General features: G+C 38.5%; 1 protein-coding gene across 2 annotated transcripts in view; it reads left to right on the forward strand.

Annotated features, from left to right (window-relative positions):
* LOC135127253 (semaphorin-2A) overlaps positions 1 to 21550 on the forward strand; it is a 917845-nt gene that overhangs the window by 852267 nt on the left and 44028 nt on the right. The gene's annotated exons all lie outside the window — the stretch shown is intronic.

Here is a 21550-nt window from a genome sequence, read left to right on the forward strand (position 1 = left end):
ACTGACAGATGTAGCCAAACAGTCGTGGGGCAAGTTTAAATTTTACACTGGTCCCCCAGACGCACGAACTGCATTCATTATCTCATATTGACACACACAAGCGGAATTGTAATGACGCTGCAACCATAGACATCGACACAATGGATTAACCACTTTTCTTACTAATGTTTCGTGTGACACTGCAGAAAATCAGGCTTTATTCTTGGTATATAATCTTATTAAACGGAACCGGTGGCGGCTGTTTCACTGATTCAGCGTTCGGAAGCAAGGGTGAACATTCGCTAACCCCACATGGACGATTCAAAGTTGTAATTCGATAAATTTAGCCGAGCTGCGTTAACGAATGTTGTTCTTTGAGGGTAATTACGATCGGCGGAACCTCTTCTTGTAGCAAACAATGCAACAATTAGTCGGGATGGGAAATTTGAATGAGTGGCGGTTATCTCGTAGCGAACGTCAACGTGACAAAGGTGGCGGTAGTTTGCGGATTGGAAGGGTAATCATGGCGTTACAACGACTTGGGGGTCACGACACGGCTGTACCCATAATTTCCAAGGGTTCTTCGAAAAGGGGTAACGGCGTTTCGTTATCCATTTAAAGTTTCAAGCAGGAGTCACTCTTCCGCCAGGTCTTGACTCGGATCCTAATTAAGATGATTATAATAATAACTTTGTTGCCCAACGACTATTCCACTTACAGGATAACTTAAAACTGGGTAAATACCATCAATGTTGAACGATAGATATAATGGACCCTAAATTGCGGAAGCATATTCCATTGTACTAAGAATAAACGTATTGTGGATCTTAATCACACTAGTGTCACTGAATATTTTACAAGTGCTAATCATAAAACCGAGGAACTTGATGGTAGAACTGCATATCATATCATAATGGTTGGTAAAAGATAATTTTCTAGCAAAAATTGCTCCTAGATCAAGTAAAACCATCAGGAGCTCATTAATGAAGAGATTAAATAGGAATGGATTTAAATTGGATCCTCGAAGAACTCCTAAATTTTGATACATATCCATAATACCATAAAAAAAGTTCGAACCAGTTCTCGGTTGTGTGTGCAAGTATTCCACGCATGGGTTGGTTAATAGAGGCCGGTAAATTTCTCGAAGTCGCCTACCTGCACTGCCAGGGCTAATTTTGCGGATCGAGCCGGATTGTTCCAGGTCGGCCTTCTCGGTCTCCTTGGTAATGCGCCACGGGAATGCGTCATGCAGTAGTTAAACGTGTCCGTTTTTCTGCTGCATCCATAATTTTGCGTGAGAGAGTATCGAGGCGGAAAGCTAGCGAGGGCGTTCGGCAGAGCGTGGTGCGTGAACACGCGGTAACAAGCGGTTTAGCATCGGCGGTACAACGGAGCGTGTGGTAAGCCGCTGCCACCAAAACTAAAGCATTTTATGCTTATTAGAATCCATTCGTTTGTAGCCGGTGTAGTTCAGGTGGACCCTCTCAGTCACGAGAACTGCCACTTTATTACGTCAGATCGACTCTAGTCGAGTTATAGTCCGGAACATAAGACCATTACTTGAATTAGCGGTGGAATTTATGGCACGGTGCGTAGACGCCTTTGTGTTCCAGAGCAAAAAGTGCAACACGCGCTTATCGGAAGATATGGACGTTGAAAAGGAAACAATGGATTATGTGCGACCTAGACGTGTTTCGGATCGTTAGGAGACTCCTCAGTTAACGCGTAGTATCTATTGTTCTAATGGGGTCTTTAATGGATGTAAAAAGTTCTGATGACGCTTTGTGCACCTTAATGACGTTCGGTGATCAACATGCCTCATTACCTGAGTCTTTTACGAAAAAAGCGGGAATTAAACGTCTTTGTGTGTTAAGTGTGTGACATCCGGAACTTTTTGTCTGTCGGTGTTTTCTCACATTTGCCGTGATGGCGGCTTCTATGTTTAGTTTAACGCCCCAATTAGTTTCATAACGGGTTGCCTCTATAAATTCACGCCTGTTATTTGTCGTTAACGAAATTTCCAAGTTAATTGCGAAATTTTAAAACCCCGATTGGTACAATAATCATAATTTTCGAGCATACACCGCGCTGTAAATTGACAGTCATTGCTACGCCCGTAAAATGAATTAAGGCAAATAAACTGGTCTCGTCAGTCCGCCTGTTATTTCTACAGCTGCAGTAATCAATCATGATGAAGGCACATTATGCAGTTTAGCAGGAACAGAGATGGGGTTGCTTTCTAGTCATCATCACGGTTAGTTTGTCAAAAGTAGCGTGAATGAAGTGGGAGGACTCCGGGTAATTAATACTATGGTGATAGCCTGGTTAGATAGGACCTACAGGCCACCGTCTACAATCCGCTGTAATAGCCGAGCAGACTAAATTAGATCGGGTTATGTCATTATCTCGGATCCGGCTACCCGAATATCATGTGATTACAGCAGATTGATAACATCTTTGTTGCCATGTCATCATGGACCACAAATTAATTGGCACTGATACCGTTCAACTACCGACCAGTGGACCCACGTTTTCACTTCTTTACTCGCATTTCGGACGGTGATGAATGCAATAAATAAGATAAACCATTTTCGGAACTCTTTCTAACCTTTCTGTTTGACCTAAATCATTAAATAGGGTTAGAAAAGTCACCGGATTATTTTTCCGTCTCCCGAACAGTCTGCAACTTTTTTATATACTTTCCAGCCTCCGCCGCTTTTTATTGTAATATTGCGTCTCAAACACCTAGTTTGTTGCTAACAATCGATCTTCGAAAAATCGAGGACCGCCAGCATCTTCTGGCCCGAACCGCGTAATAAAATCCGAAATCATGTTTTCCTTCCTGCTACGCCGGATTAAGAACCGGAAACTTCCTCTGCATTCTGCAAAAACTCCGAGATACATCTTTATCATTTCTGGCCGCCGTCAAGCGTATTTCGTAAATCACTTTTACGATTTTCTATAAACAGAACGTGTCGGTTTTGTTTTATTTAGTTTGGACGGCAAATCTGCCGGCGGATAAAATTGACCAAATCTTCCGGCTGGAAATCGTCTCACGACTCCTCGCTGTAATAACGGGGAGTCGCGGATATGTCTCATTTCTCCCCGTCGTTTTCTGCTTGGAACAAATCGGACCATCTCGTTTCGGCTATGATTTATACACTGCACACAAAACGCCACCAAAAAAGACCCCGACACATAAAATCTTCGATCGCTATCGCGTCGTTACCAAGAACAGAGAAGCCGAAGCGATATTTACCCTTGTTAATCGACCATGGAACATATTTTAATGCGATTGTGTTTCCGCGAGGAGCGAGATCGCAAGGGTCCGCAACGTCCGACTTTTTGCGTTGACCGGAAAGTGGAACTACGGAATGACCTTCCGCCGGCCGCAGTGAATTCCAGTTTTTTGTCGGGGTTTTTAGTGAGACCTGGGAGCACAAAGTAACACGAACTTCGTTGTTGTGGGAGATTTAGAAGAACTTAATAAATAAAATAAAACGATGGCGGAGTATGAATACACGCGAATAGGAATTCTGGACGCGGGCATTCTAATTTTCCGGGTTTTAAACTTTTGGGTAGGTGGTGGCGGTTTCGAGAGTGAACGTGCGGAAGAGAGCGTTTTTTTTTCGTTGGGGGGGAAAGAAAACTAGCGAAAAAATTAATTGTTGGAGCGGAAATTGATTTTTGTGTTAGTCTCTAAAGACTGGGTCCAGAAATGGCGTGATAGAGTCAAAAAGTCACAGCTATGGATCAAAAACGAAACATCAGTTGTTCTTTTGAATTTGCTAAAAATAAAATAAATAGCATTCGAAGATGATTCTTTAATAATAAAAACCACTAGTTAGTTTTTTCAACAGCTACGCAGTCATGTTCAGGACTGAATAGAGGTTAATGCGACAGATGTTAGAGAGGGTAGCTGTTGAAACGTTTCGACACTTTGTTGAAATTTTCACTGTGTAAAAATAGCAATAAAAAATCGCCAAGGTTCTTTCATTTTACTTCAAAAACACAACAAAAGGGGTCCCCGAGATTCTTTCAAATTAATTTAAAGTTAAGACTCCAAGGGCAGGGGCGGATTCGGTCATCTGGAAATCGGGTATTTATTTACTTCAGATTGCTTCAAAAGTCAGACACAAGAGGTCCCTGAGAAACTTTCAAAGTACTTCAAAAACAAAACAAAAGGGGTCCTCGAGATTGTTTTAATCCACTTCAAAAACCATTACAAGGCGCCTGCGAGATTCTTTTAAACTACTTCAAAAACAAAACCCACAGGGGGTCCCCGAGATTCTTTCAAATTACTTCAAAGTCAAGACACCAAAATCGGGAATAAATAAAACAAAAGGAGTCCCCGAGATTTCTCTCAGACTGCTTCAAAGTCCAGACACAAGGCGTCTTTGAGATTCCTTCAAACTACTTCAAAAACAAAACAAAAGGGGTCCCGGAGATTCTTTCAAACTACTTCCAACACAAGGGGCCCCCGAGATCCTATAAACTACTTCAAAAACAAAACAAACGGAGTCCTCGAGATTGTTTTAATTTACTTAAAAAACAAACAAAAGTATTCCCTGAAATTCTTTTAAACTACTTCAAAAACCAGAACAAGGGCCCTGCGAGATTCTTTTAAACTACTTCAAAAACAAGACCCCCAGGGGGTCCCCGAGATTCTTTCAAATTGCTTCAAAAACCACACACGGTGAAATCCCCGAGATTCTTTCAAATTACTTCAAAGTTAAGACACCAAAATCGGGAATAAATAAAACAAAAGAAGTCCCCGAAATTTCTTTCAGACTGCTTCAAAAGCCAGACACAAGGCGTCTCCGAGATTCCTTCAAACTACTTCAAAAAATAGACACAAGTTTATAGGATAAACTACTTACAAAACAAAACAAAGGGGATCCTCGAGATTGTTTTAATCTACTGCAAAAATCAGAACAACGGGTCCGTGAGATTGTTTCAAATTACTTCAAAAACAAAACACAAGGGATCCCTGCGATTTTTTCAGATTGCTTCAAAAACAAGACACAAGTGGTCCCCAAAATTCTTTTAAATTGCTTCGAAGACCAGATACCACGGGCAGAGGCGGATTCGGCCATCTGGAAATCGGGATTTTTCCAGAGGCGCCAGTAGCTGTAGCACACTAAAGCGCCTATACCAACTGTAGTAAAATTTCAATTTCGGCCTTTCAGGTGCTCGTCTAGATTTTTCCCGGACTGATACAGCAAGTCCCATCCGCCCCTGTTAGTGTCTTAACAAATGCTATTAATAAACCATCCCCGAAACAATGACAGTTTCGACAAATAAACTTTCGATTCCTCTCAAAATGTTAACGAATGGAGAGACATCAACGATGGATGAGAAAGGACATTTCAACCTATTGAATTAAATTTATGTCACTAAGAAAATGATACGAATACGTATCCTCTAGCCTTAAGACTATATCTGGAAAATGAAGAAGGACCACTTCATGTTTTAACAAAAAATCTTTGAAAACTGATTCTTCGCAAAAAAACACTCACAATTGGAAAAAATATGTTGAAAAATTTCCTTTTTTTTTTATATCTAAAAACTAAAATATGTACTACAATCCACGATTAGCTTAGATTGTAATCTTAGGAAAGGACCAAGATTTAAGAAACAACAACAGGTGGTAGAACACGTTAATAATAACTCCCATTGTCGTCTTTTTATCAAACAAAGACCTTACAGAAGTTCCTAATTTGGGTCCTACCTGCGGCTCCCTCATCATCTCTCCGTTCAAATTCTCAATTAACTGTCTTCATGTCTTTCCTCCATGATTGCATATACTTATATTTTCATTCCATCTCTTCGTAATGCTTTGACCAATCCTGTTAGAGACCGCGTTTTATGTTTTCGTTATAATTCACACTTGTCGGCCTTTAGGAGCTTGTTTATTCAGTGAACCCCAGCGTCTATTACCATTTGCCCAGAAGATTTCGTTAAAGGCACCAATCCACCCATTAAAGCACTGCATCACGGCGCTATGGGGAAAACCGTCCGATTCATTAAACGTGAAAATCGCCAAAGCAAGCATTCAAAGGAGAGGAGAGAAATCCCCGTCGTGCATTTTACCACCGAAAATGACGCTATAACCTATTCATCTTTTTTGAGAACATTGATAGTCCACTATGAGCATGCACGATTTCACGACTCAGATGCATATAGTGATTTAGTTAGTGAGGCCCAGGGCGCCCTTTGCGGTCCTGCACGTCGAGGTCGATAAGTCATAGTAGCGCCTAGCGTTCACGTACTCGAGGAATCAAAATGGAACAAGACATAATAATCTCACGAGTCGAACCGACAAGGCTACAAGAAGTTATGGCATCGAGTAACAAAGTTGTACGAGCGATCGGAGACTGTGCGTGATGCTGAAGTAGTAAAGTCACTGTCGTTGCGAACATTCTGATAAATCAATTACGGAGTCTGTCGTCAGACTTGTAAACTCCATTTAACGTGTTCACCCATGATGTGGTATTAATATTCATTGGTGGAGTTGATGTTTTTCCCTTCTTCCACGTCTGTGTTTAAATATTCATGGAAAATGTGAGGAAGGAGAGCGCGAATAATAAAGTAAAGTATTGACAACGCTTAATTTCACCTTCGGGTCCGCGTCCTCTTTCAACAACGTGCATTGTGTTATTTATGTGAAATATGAGCCTTTTCGGCCTTTATCCCCCGCTGCTCTAATGTCCGATGAGCTGCTACTAACTTGCTACTGATATGAAACTAATGATGCACTTTTTGGCTTCCTTCTGATAACTGGTGATTGATGGCGTTTCTGCCATACAACCACTCCAGCGGAATTCCTAGAAAGACCAGTTTTTTCATTTGTCGACGTGATACATTTCATTCAGAAGCGTCGTCGTCTATGCTATACATCGCGCCATGTGAAGCGAGAACTACACTTTAAACACAGTTTATTTCTCCATTTTATGAATCTATAAATAACATAAAAAGTAATGAATTCGTCGCACAGTAAATATCTCCAGTATATATTTAACGCTTTTAGGAGATATATTTATCTTTCTGTCATGCCTTCCTGTGCGAGCGCGTTCTTTCGATAAAGTTTGCTTTTGTGATTCCTCACCGTCTACATTTATTCCGGTTCGGAGACACATTCCGTATGTTTTTTTTTAAGCAAAGACTGTCTTATTTTTGTTTGTCGTTTCTGAATAAAGATGGATGTTCGCGTGTCACAACTTCCCATCATTTATTATTTAACCGTATCTTTAAACTTTGCTTCTAATCCATCTCGATAGTGAAAAAGTTGCGTTCTCCCCGCATTCTAAAATGGAACCGATTGCGGAAAGTTATGCCCTTCCACGTTATTTGCAACATCGCCCAAAGGGCAATCTCGTTTTATACAATGGCAATAAATTGTCGTCTTATATTCACAGTGAGTGGTTGCATTGAATGCCTCCCGTTCCCATGTACGTGCACCGTGCTCACGAGATAAACTAAAACGAAGATTTTATATCCCTTCTTTTTGCGACAATCCAGTCTCTGCGAGTTGTAAACATGTCTAATCTATCAAAGTAAGGGCCGGTATCGCACCCATCTCTATATTTCAGACAATTTGTGCAGCTCCCACCAGATTGTAGTTTCCATTTTCCGCTGCGGCGCCGGGAAACTTTCGGGACGAGTTAATAGGATTAGATTTTTATGGACACTGTCATATGTTCTTCTGTGTTTACAACTCGAGTTCCGCGTGTGCGAGGCAATAAGTCTCCGTCTAGAAAAATCAGAATCAGAAGAGTTTCCAACAAGCATAATAGCAATAATGTAGATTTGTTCAACAGACAGGTTGCCAGGGTGAGGCACAACAATAAATACTCAAATAAACATTACAAAATAGCATTAAGGGGGGCCGATTTTAGCACTTTGGGAAACTTGGGAGTTACTGAAATTATCGGTAAGGGTTGAACTGTTCTATACATAAAAGTAATTTTCTCAATTTTTCTTCATTTCTGTTAATTATTACTTTCTATAAAGAATTTTGGGGGACGTCATCAAATGGTTGATGAGGATGATTAGGCAGATGATAGACAGATGGAAACGGAAGACCTATTGTTTCGTACTGTAGGGGTCATGAAAGGTCGAGAAAGCGAAAAATTTGTCATTCAAAAGCACCCGGAATTCACCAGAAATGATAAAATATATGCGAAATGAAGGTGTAACACAACTTTCAGAACTCTTAAATGAAATAGTGAAGACCACAAAGACATCAAGTGAATTTACCCAGCAATAATGCTAACAATTATTGTATTCGCTAAAGTTTCTATAAGAATAATTGAAAAGCGTTGGAAAGATTAAGTAAATAATTTCTAGAGTTAACTCCGGAAATGTTTTTCGGCTTCATTTCTTCGAAAATCCTTATCATTTTTCAGAATTGCCAAATTAAATTTGGAATAATTTAAAGACTAGATTTTAAAACGGAATATTTAGAAAAACTTGGTCCGAAACCATCAGTATGTTATGTTTTTTGATTCAGCTCATCGAGATCTGTATCCCAGAATTTTTGTGGATTTTAGACAACTTTGCCAAAATTTCAATTTTTTAATATGGAGATTTTTGACTTGTTCTTAAACAACTTTGAAAATTAACTAAATAATTTCTTGGATTGGCTTCAACCTTCCGGAAATTTCGGCCCCATTTCTTCGAGAATTCTTAGCATTTTTCCAGAATCGTCAAATTGAAAAGTGGCAAATTTTGGAATATTTTAAATATCTGACTTTACAACCGAATATTTTCAAAATCTGACCGATTTTGGCCTTCTAAGAAAATAGGGGGCAGATGGGCGGAGTAGTACTTGCTAAGATAAGAGCGATTTTGGCATATGATATACCCTCAACGAAAATAAAGGGTGGGTGGGTGGGGCTAGTACTTGCTAAAACAAAACTGATTTTGGCAAATGACATACCTTCTAAGAACGAGAGGGTGGGTGGGCGGGGCTAGTACTTGCTAAAACAAGACTGATTTTGGAAAATGACATACCTTATAAGATCTAAAGGGGGCCCACAAAGTCATTTTCCTTGACCAAAAAAACTCTAAGGACTTGGATGGTACAAACGCGAAATCTCTACCTTGGACTACATATTTCGAAACGGATAAACTCGAAACATATTTTTTCAAATACGAAATGAAATGGCATTTCGGTGGAAATCGAATTAAGTAATATCCCACAAATTATAACAAAAATTAATTCTACACTACAAAATTAGTCTAGAAAATAGACTGGAGGAGTTTAGTTTTTCACATTTTTGCAGACGGAATCGCTAAATTGAAACATGGAAATTTTTGGAATATTTTAAAAATCCAGTGTTAAAACGAATACTTCGAAAATATTCGGAACGCTATGGTTTTCGATTCAAGATTTTTGGACCACTTTCACAAAATCTCAGTTTTTCAATATGAAATTTTTGAGTTGTCCTCGAACACCTTTGAAATTAATTGAATAATTTATTGGGTTGATTTGATCCGGACGTGTTTTTCGGCTTCATTTCTTCGAAAATTCTTATCATTTTCCAGAATTGCCAAATTAAATTTGGAATAATTTGAAGACTAGATTTTAAAACGCAATATTTCGAAAATCTTGGTCCGAAACCATCAACATGTTATGTTTTTTGATTCAGCTCATCGAGATCTGTATCCCAGAATTTTTGTGGACTTTAGACAACTTTGCCAAAATTTCAATTTTTTAATATGAGATTTTTGACTTGTTCTTAAACAACTTTGAAAATTAACTAAATAATTTCTTGGATTGACTTCAACCTGTGGAAGTATTTTTCGGCTCCATTTCTTCGAGAATTCTTAGCATTTTTCCAGAATCGTCAAATTGAAAAATGTCAATTTTTGGAATATTTTAAATGTCTGACTTTACAACCCAATATTTTCAAAATCTGACCGATTTTGGGCTTCTAAGAAAATAGGGGGCGGGTGGGCGGGGTAGTAATTCCTAAGATAAGAGCGATTTTGGCATATGATATACCCTCAACGAAAATAAAGGGTGGGTGGGTGGGGCTAGTACTTGCTAAGATACGACTAATTTTATTAAATGACATTCTCTAGGGAAATAGAGGGTGGGTGGGCGGGGCTAGTACTTGCTAAAACAAGACTGATTTTGGCAAATGACATACCTTCTAAGAACGAGAGGGAGGGTGGGTGGGTGGGGCTCGTACTTGCTAAGATAAGACTAATTTTAGTAAATGACATTATCTAGGGAATTAGAGGGTGGGTGGGCGGGACTAGTACTTGCTAAAAGAAGACTGATTTTGACAAAAGACATACCTTCTAAGAACTAGAGGGGGCCCATAAAGTAATTTTCCTTGACCAAAAAAACCAAAAAACTCTAAGGACTTGGATGGTATGAACGCGAAATCTCTACTTTGGACTGTTTCGAAATGGATAAACTCGAAATATATTTTTTGAGATACGAAATGAAACGACATTTCGGTGGAAATCGAATTAAGTAATATCCAACAACTTATAACAAAAATTAATTCTACATTACAAAATTAGTCTAGGAACTAGACTGGGGGCGTTTAATTGTTTCAAATTTTTGCAGAATCCGAATCGCTAAATTGAAATATGGTAATTTTTGGAATGTTTTAAAAATCCGGTGTTAAAACGAATACTTCGAAAATATTCGGAACGCTATGGTTTTCGATTCAAGATTTTTGGACCACTTTCACAAAATCTCAATTTTTCAATATGAAATTTTTGAGTTGTTCTCGAACACCTTTGAAATTAACTGAATAATTTATTGAGTTGATTTGATCCGGAAGTGTTTTTCGGCTTCATTTCTTCGAAAATAGTTAGCATTTTTCCACAATCGCCAAATTGAAAATTGGTAATATTTTGGAGTCATTTAAAAATCAGATTTTATAACCGAACAGTTTGAAAATCTGGTCCGTGACCATCAACACGCTATGTTTTTCAGTTCAGCTCATCGAGATCTGTATCCCAGAATTTTTGTAAATTTCAGGCAACTTTGGCAAAATCTCAATTTCTCAATATGGAATTTTTGATTTGTTCTCGAAGGCCTTTGAACATTTACTAAATAATTTGTTGGGAAGTGTTTTTCGGCTTCATTTTTTCGAATATTTTAAAAATCCGATTTTAAAACAGAATAATTTGAAAATGTCGGTGTGGAACCAATAACACGTAATGTTTTCGATTCAGCGTATCGAGATCTGTGTCCCAGAATTGTTTGTGGATTTTTAAGCAACTTTTCCAAAATTTCAATTTTTCAGTTTGTAATTTTTGACTTGTCTCTTAATTAAATAATTTCTTGGGTTGACTTCAACCTCCGGAAATATTTTTCGGCTTCATTTCTTCTGAAATTCTTATCATTTTTCCAGAATCGCCACATTTGAAATAGATATACCAATTTTTGGGATGTTTTGAAAATTAAAAAAAAAATAACTGGAATGACTTTAATTAAATACGTTTATATTAGTTTAGAAAATTACAAGAATCTGTAATAGTCGTGCAATAGTTATGACTACAAATTCTTTTCTTCGACGTTTACATTCTTGAAACCGGAAGCGGATTTACGACATCCTATTTAAATTTCAACACGCCATCTCTACAATAGAATTCTTTTTTAGCAAAATGTTGTAAAACTGTACCAATTGCGACATCTGGTATGTTTCTACAATACTATCTGTACCGTCACATGCAAAAGTTTTGTTGGTACCCAGTAGTGGGAGGCATGACGCTTCTCCGCCTCCTTTTTGCGAGGGAATAATAATATTCAGTCCGATTGTGGCTTAATTAATACCTTCAGTCCTCTGTTTTGAGGCGACAAACTCGTTAAAGTCAATCAAATTTCCACGTATAAACACTTGAAATTAAGCATGTTGTTATTGCTGAGAGGCAATTTTTCCCAGTGCACTGTTTTAAATATATTTTATCTTGTCTGTACTTATGCGATGTCCTTTGGGATTTGCGCCTTCACAGGGGCCCTAAGGCAAACAACATCCCTTACAATTTCGTGTAAACTAATAAGTTTATATAAGGTGTTCCAATGATTCATCTTCTTGTATAAGAACCACCACCAGCTTTGATCATAAGAACAAATTTATTAAAAACGTTGTATAACTCGCTGTAGAGATAATTAATTTCAAACCCATTCCAATTTGGGCGACTAGAATAGAGATTTGAGTCAGTAGGGTCGGGCGGTGAGGAAATCTTAATTTGATGTAATCAGATCCAAAATCCATAAGTCATTGTTTAACCCCTTATTATGTTGTTTAAAGGAGTTGAAATGCACGAACGTTGATAAAGCATTGTAAACAGCTTTCGTAATACATTTATCCGTCATTTTCTTTACTATACCATGACAATTACCGGAATAATTTCGTTCTCTAAGCCTTTTGACAAAATTAATGCCGCAAACTGAGAACGCTCTTTATCCTGTGTGTTACAGGCACCTTTATCACATTCAACTAAATTATAAATAATCAGTCTGTTGACTATTTTTAACCCAATTTGAAGAAAACATCCAATAGCTCCTAGACCTCATATTCGCGGCGACCGGACGCCCTTCGAGCCGGATCCATCCTCGCCCCTTTAAATATTTAATTAACATCTCCGCGTCTACTTTGTGCACACGTAGGGTCCGTCCCTCGATCGGTGGTCAGGCCGTCCAACAATGCGGGCACGAACCGCGAGATTATGATAATCTGTCATAATCTCCTCTCCATTGTCGGGCTTTTTCCCAACAAAAGTAGCAAACGGGCGGTTCGCACGACCGTTCCGTGATTTGTACGAACAGCTGGAAGCAGCCCTCCGATCTGCTCCTCTGATATTTCTATCATGTAATTCGACGTGATTGACACATTGATTTGTTCCCAGATTACCTATTGTGTGTTCGCGGGGCGGCTAAACGAATTAATCCCGCGTTAATGCAATTTAATTCATGATGAGAAAGAAACATCAATTATTGCTGTGATTGGTCGAAAAATGATCAAGAGAAAGCGGTAATCGGAAGGGTTTTCTAATTAAGTTGGAAATTAGGGTCCGTGTGTGCAGTAAGGCTATCCCTGGGTTAGTGTTGTATGCACTTGGAACCCTTTCGGTTGCATTGGAGAGGCTCGATAATAGCACTTGCAGGTTTAATTACGGTTGTGTATTGAAATAAATCCATTCGGTTTACATTAGGTAATCATGTTTACTTTTGATCAATCCTAACATTACGTGTTTATTACGATACGTGTTCGGGGCGTTATCGGAGTGTTTAAGCGGACAGAGGGTTCGAGGTAAGCAGAATTTTACAGTTTCGAAGGAGAAACAACTTTGGGGACAGTCGGTACACACTACCGGTTCTAATCCACACTTTCGGGTAACCGTGGGGTGAAGAAGTTGGAGCTTCAATTTTTAATGGGTCACCCGACGCCTTTAGTATGTACGTTTTCCGGGTTCTTCATACTTCCGGGGTGTCCGATTTGAAAGTCGGATCTAAATTTGGTTTGAGCTGTTGGAGCGTGTAGCGTAATAGCGTCCCTTGCGCAACGATTATGCATCAAGAGCCTCCAATTTAGCCCAATTATGTTTTTGTCCCGTCACTAGTCTTAATTTATGACAAGTGATGATAAATCATCCTGATCCTGGTTCCTTGGCACCGGTTCAATTTCGCAAGTACTTCGCCTTTGAAATATTTTTATTAGGAATTCCGTCGAATAGCGACGACGCAGCTGTTTTCTGTATAATGTGGCCAGTCTGCAGTAAATTACGGTTATTTACAGTAACTACTGGATGAAGTTGTTACTCTATTACAGATTTCCTAAATCACTGGCCATAACAGCCATTAGAGGCTTCTTTGTTCTTTTCTGGCTTTTATCCAGCCGAACGGCGATTATACACTCCGAGAAAGCTCCAGTCATCCTTTTCCGTACATCACAAGTCTAGACTCGCACCATTCATAACCTCATTATCTAATTGCGGTATTGTACACATCTTGCTCTTCTTCCCCGGCCTTGACGCTATGATTGATCGTTCCTCCGCAGCTAAAAAATTGTTTTCTTCCGCGTTCTCCCCAATTAGAGCAAAAATCGCGCGGACCACGATCCAATAAGTCAACTTAGCCGAACTGATAACGGCTTGTTTATAGATCTAAGCCGGAGCGATATGGTGTTCGAAAGCGCGGAAGGAACCGGTACACTGCGCTATTTTCAAAACATTATTTCCGCATGACTGTGTCTTTTCAAAGCACGGGTTGCCCACCGCTTATCGAATACAAGCAAACGCCGATATATATTGCGAGTAGCCCGAGAGATGTAAATGCGTGCCATTTCTTGATGCTCCGCGGAACTTTACCTCACCCGAGGGAATTAACACGTTTCAAGTTGCTGCACATCAAAAACAACTCTTTTACTGAATTATTCGCCACTTCAGCGGCTGGCTTATTGAAATGCGGACGAAAAAGGAGCCGACTCGCTAGAATAAAGAGCAGTAATGAATTGGCGTTCTTTTAAAAGGCGTTTGGTCGAGCTAAATGTTTGCTGTGGGAACAAAACGCGATTTATCGACTTGGCGAAAAGATAACGCCAGCAGAAACCGATTCTGGGCCCTGCTGATTGTAGGGCGCATCAGAATTGTTAAAAGAGGTTTTGTGTTGACGTTCAAGTCGAGCTCCGGCGTTGTTTTAACGACACAAAGATCCTTCCGATGATCGCTAAAAAGGACTTCAAGAGTTCGATATCAGGCAAAAATCATTACATTATTTTTTCTCATCACAACCGTCAGTTACAGATAAGAGGATTCTTTTTTGGAAGACAAATTTTATTCTAACTTAACGAGGTACTTATTAAATTTTTGATAACTATCAAGTCCACTCATAAAGGTTACATACTCTTCTAAAATTGACAAAGTAAACAATTCGGTCAAGAAATATCAAAAAGGACTCAAGGGACAGGTTGGTTGACTCAGAAATTTTAACACCTTTTATCAACAACTTGACACAGAAGGTTGATAATTACCAGGAATCGGTAAATACATCTAATATCAGCGATTAGTCTCCGATGAATTAAGAATGAGGCGATCAATGAAAATGAGACGAAATTATCATCACCCGGTATTGACTTTCGGCCTACTTCAGTGATTGATCTGAATGAATGTAAACTGTCCTGTATCACATTAAGTATGCTCAATTTACTACTCTACCACCGGAGAACAGGAATTATTTATTGTTAACAGCCATCGAGTGCATCCCACTCAGTCCAGAATATCTTACAAGAACGCTATAAATAACGACAAACGTAAGTAATGTAAAATTAAAAGGTAAAAAATATTGACGTCTTTTGATGACACGGATGACGTGTGTTGACCAAATATAGTTGGTAGTAGAACACAGGACATCTAATAAACTATCATCTGCCTTCCTATTTTTATCTCTCTATTCATGAATGGACTCAACTGGATAATAAAATATTCAAAATTAAATATCTTGCATAAACGTCACGGGGCTCTAAAAGTAGAGTTATCCCATGCATCATTCATGTAAACTATTGATTTAAATTTAATTGGAAAAACGTGTAGGTGTTCCATATATATAATTCATTATTCTATTGTTCAATACTAACTATTTTTAAACTTTAAAATGGATCTTCTTAAAATAGACGTCAGCATTGGCAGATCGAAGCATACTTAACCACTATCGATTGTCCACTCTAATTAAATAGTAATAGTTGAACTCGAAACCATCAATGAAACTTTTTTGCTAAACGCGTCATTAGATTTTTTACGTGGGTTGAATGAAAACGTAAAATTGTCTCATTAAAGTCCAAATTATTTCACCTGCGTCACAATTCAGGAATAGCTTTTACGTTTTGCCTTTTGCGTTGGCTGCGGGCCTATTAAAGATTTACATTTTCCGGTCAATTGAAAATCGTTAAAGTGTGTTATAATTGCGAAGAATTTAAATTGGTTTGGTGTTGTGCAGTCGTTACGTTGGAATAACGCTAGCTTTTCGCGCTACATAGAGTGGAATGGCGAGATTAAAATAGCAACAAATGGTTAATTAGGGAACTTTGTGTCCAGAATAGATGTCCTCGATTTAGATGAGAAAAATGAGCGGAGAGTGATACCGTGTGAAAAGATACAAAGATAAAACTGGGACGTCTAAACGAACTTTTAAACGGCATTGTGTTTTTATTAAATTGATATTTAATAGAGATTTTTGTAAGTTCAGTTTGCCGTGTTTGGTCTTCATTTCTCAAACTATTTTTTGTGATGTTATTTGTTTTTGCTGCTTTATTTTATTTTTTAGTGTAAAAGGAATCATATTTTCAACTATCTTCATTAGTTCATGTCAGCTTAATTACATATATTTGATACGAAACGGAAGTGCTTACTAAGTTGTTAATAATTAATGCCCAGGACTATTCCAATTGTAGAGCAATTTCTCTTCCATCGATTTGCTACAAGTTTGTTAAGGCAACTTGATGTTAAAAATTAAGCTTCTAATTGACAAGTTGCAACTGAAATAACAGTACTAACGCGCACTGGGAGTTTTATAAGCAGCGACATCTATCAATCATCAAATTAGACAGCAGATTGTATTGACTAACCATGATTGCATAACGAGTGTACATTTCAGCCTGTCGAAGGCAATTGATCTAAGACGCGTAATCATGGAATTGTGCAGAAATAAACACAGTGTGGGCTCATGAATAATTAGGGGCGTATCGCAAGGGTTCACACTGACTCATCTTTCTTTCATGAAGTACGTAAATGACTCTCTTTGAAAATAATCACCAGTTAATTATTATAATACACTGATTATCGACACGTTAAACTCCCATTAAGCAGTCTCAAATCAGAAATTTTATATAAGTTGTTTCCGAAAAAATTGTGACAATTATTTTTCAAAATTCAGTGTCGAAAACTATAGCTACGCAAAGCAATCACTTAACCCCGCCTCCGTCGGTAAATATTTTACAAATATAACCCGCTCCAGGCATAAATCACATTAAATCCGTTCGCTTTATGTTTGATCTTTGTCAAGATGGCGCCCGAGCGCTCCACTCCGAATTAGTGAAATGCTTTCTCGACGTGCGGTTACTTCTCCACTGACATTACACATTACAATAATGGAATAATCTTTGCTAGCTTAGCGCGAAATACCACGTAGGTTGATGCTGTCATTACGACGACATGTATAGAGAAGACGATTTCCCATCCCGCATACCATCTCTACCTACATGCGTACCATCGGCAACTTGCTACAAAGGAGATGCTAATCTAGTTATATCTGCAGACCGTGAAGCGCATGCTAATGGAACGAGTATTGGAAACCACGAATTATATTAACACGCAAAGTGCCGTATCATTAAGGCAATGGCCTTAATTGTAATTATCTCAAAGTGCAAATGAACGCATACTTCACTTTTGCCGGCACTGATTTCAACGAGGATGTGGCTTTCATGAAGTGGCGCGAGGTGCAGTGGGTCGTTTCGTCGACTTTGAAAAGAGCGTGAATCATTAATGAAAACTTGAAAGAACAAGGGACCGGTTTGGAACCTTGACACACTCCGATCTGTGAACTTATTTTCAGAATGAGTCTACGGGTATACGGTTTTGTGTACCACTACTCCGTTAATGTTCTTTGCTTGATAGTGTTTAGTTTCTCCAGGTCTGAGGTGAGGTAGCGTTACGGTTCTGTTCTTATTCCGTATTCATTACGTTTGCCGGCGATAACTGTTGAGGCTCAATTAGTTAATTGTGCCCTTGTCTTGTACCTCCTAATTGAAATTAATAATTACAGCCCGTCAGATTGCCTATCTAGCAAATGCAAAGCAGGCTTCGATCCCATTGACGAAGAGGCAAATTAGAAAATGTGGCGGCGTTTTATATTATGTAAATGAAATAATTCCCCAGGCCCGCGCCATACAACTATCTTCCGCATCTTGCGGTAACATTACAATACACTTACCATAAAACGAACAGTATTAACCGTTAACTCGAGAGCATCATAAAGGTTTTGCGGAAATACATCCAAACGTACATATCTATATTTTCTCGTCTCGCTTGTTTTTCGGGGATGTCACGGGGTCGTCCTTTTCTTCCTCGTGGAGAGGAAACTCCAGCCGAAAAGATATCGTGTTTCTCGGTGGCGAGCACGTTCGGCGGTTTCCCTCCAGATGTGTTGCATAAGATATGCACATTTGAAAGTATAAATTCGGCTTTGTGGCTACACTCCTGTAATGGTATTAGTTTCAACACGCGAGGCGACAAGTGGAGGAATGGATGCCTCCGCCCTATTGTACGCAATTCAGTTTTCAATTATGGAGGTGTATTCAGTGGAAATCCGCGAATTACTTCAAGTGTTGTTATGACGCGATGTTTGAATAGGCTGACATAAACAGTTTAATAATGTACACAGACCTTTGCGTTATGATGAGAACGACTCGTGACAAGGTATCACTGTCAGGGCGACAGGCGTGCCGTGATACGGCAGACGAGGACTGAAAGTAGCAGTTTTATGTCAATCACGTCTGCCATTAAGACAAGCCAACAAAAGCCAATTGTAATGATATTACCGTGAAATTGTATTTCGACTTGTCGGTGGCATTATCTTCAAAACAGAACAGGTCGCCCCGATATCAATGTGCCAATTCACTTGTCAGAAATTACACGACTTGATCCAGTCATGGGATTTTCGAAAATGAAGGCGGAAAGGAGCGTCATTACTTTGTGAAACAAAAGGCGAGATGTGTTCGCGCACGCATCCAAGGAGTGAATCACGGGGAACCCCTTATGTGTGTTAATTCTCTCATACTGACTTTCGAGCTTTTGAAATACTTACCCTTAAAATATCGATTTTACATTCTTTCATGCCCACTTAACTCACCTGCAAAGGTAATCAAGAATAATAATCAGCCGTTCGTAATTTATATCGTGTAAAACGTGACAAAACCCATCAAGCTCGGTTGTGTGTACCTCACTTTTGTACTTCAACCTCCGACGCGTCTGACGTCGTTAGACCCGCATTTGCATTTACAATTTTGTAATTACATAGTAAAAGCAATTTTTAATGCTACGTTGCGTTTGTTGGATAACACAGAAGCTATAGCGATCCGAAATGTAAAAAAATGGTGTCAGATAATGTATTCATAGTTTCTTGCGGGGAGCCAATATTCATATTGATTCATTGCCAAGTGCATTTGGATTTGTTTATTGCTCAAGATTTTGTATTTGCTTCGAGTTTCTGTTACAAATCTATGCTGCTCACGTTTATATTTTAAGAACGTGATGATACCACGACCACTGTTTGTAGCGAATATCTTGACTTTGCAAATCCATGCCTGGATATATTTCTCGGATCTGTCATAATTTTTCGTGGATTTTTCTAACAACCGGGCTCCATCTTGTCAACGACGATCATAGTCTACTGGAAAAAATCTTGCGTCAGAAATAAAGGTTTGTGCCAACTATTAATGGTCTGAAAGTCATTGTCTGTTGCTAAAACGTCTTATTCTTGTTTTTTTTTTTTTTGAATTGAATAGGTGTAAAATGTTCTGTATCTCTATTGTCTCTTTCATCAAGATCCAACTTCCCTGTTTAAAGCAACTTTATTGGTAATTATGGCAATAACAATAATAATAATGGCAAGCATAACAATCGTATATTTATTACTGCGATTATTATTACGCCCACCATCACGGCTGTTATCTCAATATTACGATTACTATTACTATACATAAGGCTTTGTGGGGCAAATTGAAGTAGCTTTTATGCATGTTGGTACTTTTCCTTATTTTAATTTATGCCATAGTTCGATTTCGGGGAAAAGAGGACAATCAGTACTTTGGGCTTTGGTGATATTTGTGTTTGAGGACCAAGTGATTTTGTGATTTTGATGACATAACCTGAATTTGGGTTGTCTGTGCCTGAACTTTGAAAGCTAAGTTATGCTATGTCAACAAGAATTAAACCTTCGTTGGTTTTAAAATTAAATACAGTTTCCATAGTATTTTTTCAACTCATTGAAGTTAAAATGAGTCGTTTTGGTAATGCAATAATGAAAATATTATAGAAAAAGTAATTAGTTTCCAAAAAACACAAGATCTACGAAGAGCATGTCATTTGCCAAAATCAGTCTTATCTTACCAAGTACTAACCCCGCCCACCCACCCTCTATTTTGTTAGAGAGTATGTCATTTGCCAAAATCAGTCTTTTCTTACCAAGTGCTAGCCCCGCCCACCCGCCCTGTTTTTTTAGGAGGTATATATGTTATTTGCCAAAATCAATCTTAGCAAGTCTACTAACCGCTCACCCGCCCTCTATTTTCTTAGAGCACGAAAATGTTGCAAGAAAAATATTTTTCTGAATATGGCATCATTTTTTATCCTTTTCCGGCATTATTTTCAAGGACGCAGGAAACACAAGAAATGCCAAAAGGAAAGAGTTACAACGACAACCGGAAAAAAGAAAACACGAGTTCAAATGCTCTGAGTAAAGGCAACATTATAAAAATGGCAAAATTTTGGATCTTGGATGAAGAAGGTTCGCAGAAACGATTTTTTCATACCAAGTACTAGCCGCCCACCCACCATATATTTTCTTAGAAGGTCTGTCATTTGCTGCCATTAATTTGCCAAGATTAAATTGATTTTGGCAGATGCCATACCCTCTAAGAAAAGAGAGGGTGGGTGGGCGGGGCTAGCACTTGCTAAGAAAAGATTGATTTCAGCAAATGACATACTTTCTAAGAAAATAGAGGGTGGGTGGGTGGGGCTAGAACTTGCTACGATAAATCTCATTTATTTTCTTAGAGGGTATGTCATCTGCCAAAATCAGACTTATCTTAGCAGGTACTAGCCCCACCCACCCGCTATTTATTTTCTTAGAGGGTACGTCGTTTGCAAAATCAGTCTTATGTCTTACAAGCGCGGATACAGGATTTCGTTTAGGGGGGGGGGAGGGCAATTTTTGTGCGATTTTATCTCGCAGAAATTCGTTCTAAACAAAAAAATTTATAAAATTTTAGCTAGTATACTCTTTTTCACATAACATGGGTGACACTTGGTTGTTTTCGTTACACGTATAGTGTACAGTAGAACCTCGATAATCCGAATTAATCGGAAAAAAAGCGGATTAACGATTTGTTCGAATCAGCAATTTTCCCAAAAATCTGAAAGGGAATTAAATGACAACTTCATACACAGTTGAAAAAAAACTTCAAGAAATAAACCTTAATTTTATTAAACAAAATTAAAGAATTCTTAAGCAACAATGGATAAAAGATACATTCTAAAAAAATATTACTCCGTGACCATAAACACGCTATCTTTTTGGAATCAACACGTCGGGATGTATACCCTGAATTTTTTCAGAATTTTTAGATGAATTTTTCAAAAATGAAATTTTCCGTTATATATTACCTCCATTATGCAAATTTCGACCCATTCTCAACGATTTTCGAAATTTAACTAAATACATTTTCTTGTAGATTTTGGGCCTCAGAAGTCACTTCTGGCTTCATTTCTTCGATAACTTAAACCATTTTTCCAGATTCGTCGTGTTGAAATATCGCAATTTTTAAAA

The sequence above is a fragment of the Zophobas morio genome, unplaced genomic scaffold (genome assembly GCF_036711695.1).
Source record: "Zophobas morio isolate AGI-343-1 ecotype UQ-CSIRO unplaced genomic scaffold, CSIRO_AGI_Zmor_V1 ptg000011l, whole genome shotgun sequence".
Taxonomy (NCBI): Eukaryota; Metazoa; Arthropoda; class Insecta; order Coleoptera; family Tenebrionidae; genus Zophobas; species Zophobas morio.